The 8,853-nt window shown below is 42.3% G+C and overlaps 1 non-coding gene across 1 annotated transcript; it reads left to right on the top strand.

The window, feature by feature from the left end:
* The first annotated feature begins 8,533 nt into the window (after positions 1-8,533).
* Positions 8,534-8,608, top strand: Trnat-ugu (transfer RNA threonine (anticodon UGU)). Its single transcript has one exon. It is a non-coding gene; the product is annotated as a tRNA-Thr (tRNA).
* Positions 8,609-8,853: the final 245 nt, after the last annotated feature.

Raw genomic sequence — 8,853 nt, 5'->3', positions numbered from 1 at the left:
CTGTTCCCATCGCTGGCGCACCGACTGTAACACGACGCTTAAACACACTTAAATCTTGATAACTCACTTAGATCATGATAACCTGCCATTGCAGCAGCAGTAATCATCCTAACACTTGCGCCAGACACTTGGTGTCTTATATAGACGTTGCCGACCGCAGCGCCGTACTCTGCTTGTTTACATATCACTGTATTTGAATACGCATGTCTATACCAGATTCTTTGGCGCTTCAGTATATAAGATCTTGTCCATGCTACTTTTAAAGAGAGTTGAAGGAATATGCGACCGATAACTAGGGGAGTATGAAGTAGAATTTAGGAAGGGGAGGTCTTGCGCAGAGCAAAGACAAAACTTAAACGCCATAATAGAAATGAGGAGAATCAAAAACTTGAAATACGTCGTAACGTTTCTAGATTTTAATAAGGAATTTGAGTTGATTGATAGAAATGTACTAAGAAACATTACAAAGGATTTGTGACTCAACAATAAAACAACAAGAATAATTAAAGGAAGATTAACAAACACAATATCAAACGTAAAATATGTGATGGAACGGTTAAAACCTTTTGAAATGGAATCAACAGTAAGACAGGGAGATAGTTTATCAACACCACAAATTTATCTGTGAGACAGTGAAAAAATGAGGAAAATCCATTAATACTAATTGTTTTCAACTAGGAAGAAAACCAAATGAAGTCATAATAATAGTCTAGGTATTGCTGATGACATGGCATTTACTGCTGTCTCAGTGGATACTGCCAAAGAACAAATCACAGAACTACAGAAACAAGCAGACCAAATAGCACTAAGAATATAAGTTGAAAAAGCAGATTTCGTGTTAGATATCGATGATGCCTCTCCAAATCTTCAAGTCCTTAACAACATCATATCTAAAACAAACTGTCTTAAAAACCAAAGAGAATACGCCATGAGCAATACAAAAGAAAAGATAGCTATAGAAAACAGAGTACATAAAATGGAAAGGGCATTCCAAATGAGAAAAAAAACATAATATAAAGTTTTGTACTGTAACACAAAGCTAAGCCATTATCAAACAGTGGCATGGTATGAACCACCGTGTGCACCAAAAACACTTAAATTAACAAGATTTGGGGATCTTGAACAACTCGAGAAAGCTGAAAGAATAATACTAAGGAAAATAGTGGGACCTATATGTAATAGTAATGATGAATACTAATTAAGATCGAACAGAGAGCTCTGTTTCAATATGGAAAGGGTAACTCATGTAATGGGGAAAAAAAGACTACAGTTCTACGGGCACATACACCAGTGAATAATAAAAGGCTGACCAAGCACATCTTCAGCTTACCAAACAGCTACAAACTCCAAAACACGTGGTTCACCGAAACTGAGAAAGATATGACAAATACTGGAGTTGGAATGGGGGCGAAAGATAACATAATACTTTTCGAGAAGCAGCACAAAAGGAAGGATTTCATGAAAGAAAGAGGTCTGAAAAAGATAGATACAGAACCTAGGAAGAAATACGAAGAAGCAAAATTTAAGTTGGTTTGTCGTACCGTACAAAGGACGCAAAGGACTTATTCAAATAAATAAATAAAAACGGACAAATGCAGGGTGGTTATAGGTGAACTTCGCTGCTACAGAGGATTTCCGTGAAAAACGAGTGATCAAAGGACAATGAAACACAGTGAAAAAATTTGTAAGGACTGGCAAAAGAGATATAACGAATAAACCATTGCAAGAAATACGTTTTAACCTCCACGCGAGAGAATAATATTTGTTTAATTGCGTACCATGTTTACATTCTAGGTTACAAACGATGCTCAATGTGACGATCATCTACAACAGCAACAGTCTACAACTGCCCTAGAGACAGCTCTACTGCTGCCCGAAACAACGTTGGACCATGGAATGCCAAGCTGTCGTGACACAGGCTGTGCACTGCTTGAAGACCGCACATTGCATTGTTAGGCATGACAGCAGTAAAGACTTCAACAATTTGTGGAGCATTTGGCAGTCGGCCTCTCCCAGGAGTAGTTCCCAAATCGCCAGTTAATTCGAACTTCCGAATCATGTTCTTTATCCCCCATGTGGAAAGACGTCCTTCTCTTAGTCTTTTAATGCGTCGATACTAGCGAAGAGCAGAAGCACTGTTGCTGTTGTTTTGGTAAAATAGCGTTACAAGCAACGTCCTGCTCACCTCGTCCAGACCAAGCTCGCTGTCTACAAATATACTGCAAGTGATGCTTGAGTTTCAAAGCTACGTCACCATTCCAGTACCGGCGCCTAACGGCGCGTCATGACACTAACACTACTATAAAGCAAATAATGCAACGCACAGACTGAACACCGTTCCTATAAAATGGATACCTACACGGTATATAGTTTTCTTTCTACACTGGCTCAAGTAGCGAATGTTTAATTATAACCATCCTATACTTAAAACTGAAGACTGATTTTACATCAGGTGAGGTAGTAACTTTTCGTATGAACATTCACAAATAGACAAATACACAAAAAGTCATGAAAAAAATAAGTATTTTGATAGCTGATAGTACTCCACGAAACAAGAAAAACATGTCAAATAAGCATGCCTTCAGAAGCGGCTGGTTTTTAAGATCGAAAGAAAGCGTCTCCTGACCCATTTCTATTGAAACTGTTTTTCTTGATGCGACGACTACTGTGCGTTTTAACACTATATAATTCAGCATATACGTAGTGCCGTACAAATGAAGGAAACGCGTAGCTAATTTTCTAGATCATGCTAATACATAAACTGAACCATATGAAAGGGGAAATAAAATTTCAGAACTACAATTGCAGTGGTATAGAGAGGTACATAGTTTGATGATCTACAGTCAAGTATACACGTAAATAAGCCAAAATGGGAAAGACACGCTAGATTACTATTATGTTGGATTATACAACAAGACAAAATTGATGAAAACAGAACTTTCCACTTTTAATCACTTACTTAACATCACGAAAATGTGTGTATATACCCCCGAAAATCAAATATATGAAGTTACAGAATATTTTACACACGTGGTGTATAGTTATTCCTCTTATTTTACAACTTACTACTGACTGACTTCTTTTGCATGAAAAACTTTGTCTTTTTATAACTTTTGATTAACCACAACTGAAAATGGTCAGTAATTGATCAAAAGTAGTAACCATTTGTCACAGTCTGCAACTGAGTCTTTAAATATAGATTTCTTTAAAATATACATTTGTGGTGTCTCACATGACAGTATTTCATCGGTTATATAAAGCAGAGTCTGTAGTATTATTTAGTAGGTCTCCTCTACTATACTCACATTGATTAGCCAGTAAAGATTATTTCCTGTGATACTGATAAATGTCTAACTTCAGTAACAGAATATAATAATTTTCACTTATCTGTCCCCACATATAAGGTATTTTAACAAACTTCATATTGTCATGTTATTTCGCTGGTCTGTTCCCATCTTTAACTGAATGAAAGCCACCCACAGTTTTCAAGTGAGGTTCAGATCCTTTATCTTACAATCTGAATGACTCACACAGCTCTGGTTCATTAGGTCTGAACAAACCTGTGATGTCACATATATTCTCCCTTGCATTTTAGTTCTCTTATGTTTCACCTGTCTGCCACCATAGTGTCACTGAGTGGCTACAGGTTGTCTTGCCAGATGAACGACGTTTTTATTCCATCGGCCTGAAAGCAAACACCTTCCGAGGATCGTCGGAAGGGTCCAAACTAGAGGAGAGAGCATTATGGTCTGGGGAATGTTTTTATTGCGTTCGCTCGGTGATATAGTGATTTTGGAATGCACAAAGGATCAAAATAAGTATACATCGTCTCTGGGGACCATGTCCCTCCCTACATGCAGTTTGCTTTTCCTTTAGGATGATTGCATCCACCAGCAGGAGAATGCAACGTGTAACCCAAATTGCAGTGTGCGTGCGTAATTCAAAGAGCATCAGGATGAGTTCACCGTAATCCAATGGCCGCAATCTTACAGGATTTAAACTCAACTGAGAATATGGGGATCACTCTCATCAGATTGTTGGCGCCACGGATCCTCAACAGTGCAACCTGGCGCATCTGGCCACGGTACCGTCAGTACGTTCCAGAACCTCACTTACTCTCTTCCTGAAGGTCTAGCAACGGTCCGCGCTGCTATACGTGGTTAGTCAGGTTTCTGACAGGAAGTCAAATTAATGTGACTGGAGAGTGCAGCTGTATACAAGTTTCCAGGCAACTGATAGTCCCACCATGGGAACTTGGCCGCTGTTACCCACTGTTCATGCCGAGTCTGTTTTGGCGAACTTTACGCCCTCTGTCCATTGTACCCCCTGGTGGCCTACAGCCTGAGCCTGGAAACGTGGAACAGTTCTTGCGCTATCGCAAGGGCGGATGGACTTCCCCTTGATTCCGCTGCTTAAGGTTGGCGTCATCTGGCGTGCCTCAGCGCGGCCCATGCTGAGATATTTGAATGCTACCAGGCGCTGCAGCGAAGATGCGAGAGAAGAAATTCTACCTCAATGGTCATCCACCGCTCCGACACCAACCGCAGTTGCTAAGTAATCCTTGCGCTGATGACTGCATCCCCCCCCCCCCCCCTGGCTGGGCACGTACTGATTCCGACCTATGAGTGCTAACGTCCTGGAGTGGCACCCTGACTACTGTTGTGCTCTGAATAATAAATATTTGTGTTGCTAATAATGTTTCTCCAACGTCTCGCCAGACATCTAACAGGCATCCTTTCACATAACAACTGCTAACCTTCACTCTGTCTGATGGTACAATGACCTGCTGAGCTTCACCTACAAACCACTCACCTCAACAGCTGACTACTATGGTCACTGCAATGTTTAGAGGATTTTCACTAAGTTGATGGTCTTTAATAATGTGCTGGTAAAGCAGGGGACAAACTCACCAACAACTACTTCCTTAGACGCAGCTTGCGTCGCTCTGTCACTGTCCGATCCTTCAAACCATGGTAAGTCTCCTCAAATACAATACATCGAGTGCGTATCTTCCAACAGGCTTAAGTGAAATGTTTGTCAGACTGTAGGGGTTCGGCGTGTGGCATTGTGCACTGATCAGTGGCAGCTCAAAGTCCCGCAGAGTCTCGAGGAGGAAAAATTCAACCTTGGTGACAGCGCTCCGAAATGAAGTACGGGGGGATATAGCGCGCCCTCCAGCACTATGCTACAACACTTTTTGGTAAGTAACAATGCCAGTCATACAACGGTGGGAAGACCATTACTGAAACGAGCTACTGTACGGCTTATACAGCCCACACAGTGGTCCATGTTTATAACGACATTTACCAATCGCAGGAAGGATCGATAAATTCGAACTACATCGCGCACAGTAGATGTAGTAACCCGTTTTCTAACCTATGCAAAGATCAAAGCAGTTCCTAGCACAAAGGGACTAGTTCGGATAATAAACAACTAGAGGAAGTGCGTTAATTGTGCTCTTGGGGTCCATAACGACGCCTTTGTAAGCCGACAGTCTACCAGACCTACTTTGAGAGAGGATGGGAACCTGAAGGGAGAGACTTACGTAGGTCTGTGCTCCAGCACACATACTCCACTGGGCCGAAGATTCACCCACCGTATGGGAAGAGGCGTAGTATTTGCTGGAAAACTAATGATTCCATTGGCGGCATGGTTAGATCTTCGGTGTCCGGCTTGTAAGTTACAGAAGCAGTGACTGCAGGATGGCTGAAAGAAAGCTGGCCGGAGAAGTTTTTTCGGTATTTTCCCAACTATATAACACAGAGTATTTGGTACAACAAGGACTGTCATAGACAAGTGATTGGTGCAAGTTATTCAAATGTCCTTTCAGAAAGAACTGTATGTTTCTTTGCATTCTGTTAGTCCTCTAAGACAGAATTTCAGTAGATTGTTCACATATCTGCCAGAAGTTGTGATTATGTGGGAAAAGAGATCGATGAAGTAATTGACGCTGCGCTATTGAGCACTAAACTCCTGTTGTCAGACACTGTTGATATTTGGTTTTTCGGAACTCCTGTGGGGGAGTTAACACAGTGAGAAGTATGTTAGCCGGCCGTGGTGGCCAAGCGGTTAAAGGCGCTACAGTCTGGAACCACGCGGCCGCTACGGTCGCAGGTTCGAATCCTGCCTCGGGCATGGATGTGTGTGATGTCCTTAGGTTAGTTATAGGGGACTGACGACCTTAGAAGTTAAGTCCCATAGTGCTCAGAGCCATTTGAACCATTTGAAGTATGTTAAGGAAAATATATTCTGCTTCTTCTAAAACGAAACATATATTAATGCGGTAAGCCTTACTCGATTTGAGGGAGCGTTGCAACCAATACTGATGAATGTTATATACGTACATTTCGCATTTTATTTCAATAATCACTTCTTTTGTTGGAGTTGGGAGTTAACAAAATATTTTTGTATTACGAGTTATCCTTCATAGAACATCTTCAATTGTCTCCGTCAATCGTATCAGATACGTATCTCCTAATATGCAGCAGAAAGTCTCTTTAGTAGATTTGTTGTACCTTCTAAGTGTTCTGGCAGTAAGGCGCAGTTCTTGTGTCACCTTCTCCACAACATTTTCTATGCGATTGTTTCATTTCAAGTTGTTGGTAATTGTAATCCCTAGATACTAAACTGAATAGACAATCTTTAAATTTTTGTAGCCTTTTTTACAGACTGATCAGAAGGTCTGAAAAACTTGTAAGGACATTACAGAGTACGTTGTATTGAGAAATAATTGTTAAGAAAATTCGATACGTTATGCAGTTTCCAAGTTAATTGGGATTAATGTCAGCCAATCAGACCGTTACGCGCCAAGATGTAGCTCGTGCCAGTCGTGCACATGGTGTAGACGACAGTGCACGAGACTGTTCAGCCTTTGGCTCGCGTTCGATCCTTACTACCGCTTCAGCTTTTGTACCGCTCTCTTGTTCAGTCTTACGAAACCTTCTCTGGCAGGCCTGAACTCTCGCGCGACGGCTTGCCGGCCAAACTTCAACAGTAGTTAACTCGAAAATAGCGCAACGTATTGAACTTTTTGCTTGAAAAATATATCGCAGCAAAATCTATCCTGCAACAGTCTTACAAATTATCCAGACTGTTTCTGACCCCCTTAATAAAAAGGTGCAGGAAAATTAAAACGGACACAAGGAAGAAAGGGAAGAACACTGTATTATTTCAAAAGTAATAGCCATAACTGTTGATACATTTGGCCTATTGTAAAACAAGGCAACCAGTGCCTTCGTGGAAAAGTGATTGCGGTTGCCTGCGGAACCACGATTGCACCAAGGCGTGCACGTCTTCGTAATAAGCAAATCGACGGCCTTAGGAAACGACGTGTAAGCTCTTCCCAGCAAAACTTACGTAGCGTAGTCGAAACAACTTGTTCTGCAGCAGAAAGGTGAGGTCCGTCAATATTCCTGCGTATTTCATAGCACCAACTATCTTTGGCAAGGTGCCCACTTACCGCTGTACGATGATTATGGTGCTGTATTCCAGGAAGTCAGTGAGCAGCGGACCGTTGCAGTCAAAGAAAAAAGTCATCCTAACTCCCCCGGAGACGGTGTGCACGGCTTTGAATTTTTGAGGTGCGCTTCCACGTTTGGCTCCGACGTCTGCTCACCGGCTAAAATGATGATGCAATATTTCATTTTCCTCGACAATTAATGGAAGGAAACAATATTGTTCGTCGTGATATCCTTCCAGATGCTACAGTTATGTCGACATTCCGTTCAGCTTCAGATGCTCCGTCACGATACGATGAACCCGCTGCATGACAGATGCCCAACGTGAACCGAATGTCTTCCACAGTCAGCCGTCGCCCGTTTCTGACAGCAGCATCAACCGCGCCAATGGCAGAAGGGCTAATGATACGATGAGGCTGTCTTGGTCGGCTGCTGTCTTTCGATAACAAGCGACATTCTCAAAATAGTTTATTAACGCAAACACGCGCGCACGTAACATACTGTGTTCGACATACGCAGTCAAAAACCGCACTACACGATTCTGTTTGCCGTCCTCCGTAGCGAAGTAGGGTTCCCACACGACTCGCTGACGTCGAGTCGAGCCCGTCCAACAGACAAATTGAACAGAGGTGAACGTTAGCGCTGCTCCTTCCTGATTCCTAGGAGAAGGCATTTCTTTACGCACAGCTAACTGCGTTATCAACGTCCACGCACTGTTATTTGTGTAGTGTGCCCCTTTTAGATTCGAAACAGCAGTGGGCCCAAGCCCTTCCTGATTGAATCCCATGAATAACTTATATGGATATGTTGTCTGTTCTTTTGGACATGTCCGAAAGAACAGATACAATATCCCTGTAGGTATATAGATCTGGCAACACCGTCCATGACCTTCTTCTTCTGTGCGGATACACACATATTCCCTGAACTCTTACGGGACTTCGTAAGAATGTCTTCCACGAGTAATGCGGGTGTTGTGGTGGGACACTACGAATGTAGTGTGTGGACATACAAGGTGAGAAAGTGGGACTCGCGGGAGCCGTGCGCGAGACAGTCCGCGCAGTCACACTAGCCTCTGTGCCCTCGATGGCTCAGATGGATAGAGCGTCTGCCATGTTAGCAGGAGATCCTGGGTTCGAGTCCCGGTCGGGGCACACATTTTCACCTATCCCCGTTGGTATATATCAACGCTCGTTAGCAGCTCAAGGTATTATTATAATTCTATGAATAACTTGTATTCCACTCGATGTCTTATCGCCAGTTGCCATGAACTACAAATCTCCTGACACAAAATCACGAATCCAATTGCACAACTAATACAGTAGTCCAGAAGCAAGTAATGTGATTAGAAACCATTTCTGAACAACAGTGTTAAAAGCCTTCTGGAAACCTGGAAAAA

The sequence above is a fragment of the Schistocerca serialis genome, chromosome 2 (genome assembly GCF_023864345.2).
Source record: "Schistocerca serialis cubense isolate TAMUIC-IGC-003099 chromosome 2, iqSchSeri2.2, whole genome shotgun sequence".
In the NCBI taxonomy this organism is placed as follows: Eukaryota; Metazoa; Arthropoda; class Insecta; order Orthoptera; family Acrididae; genus Schistocerca; species Schistocerca serialis.
The sequence above is the reverse complement of the archived record's forward strand: the minus strand, read 5'-3'. Positions and strand labels throughout refer to the sequence as shown.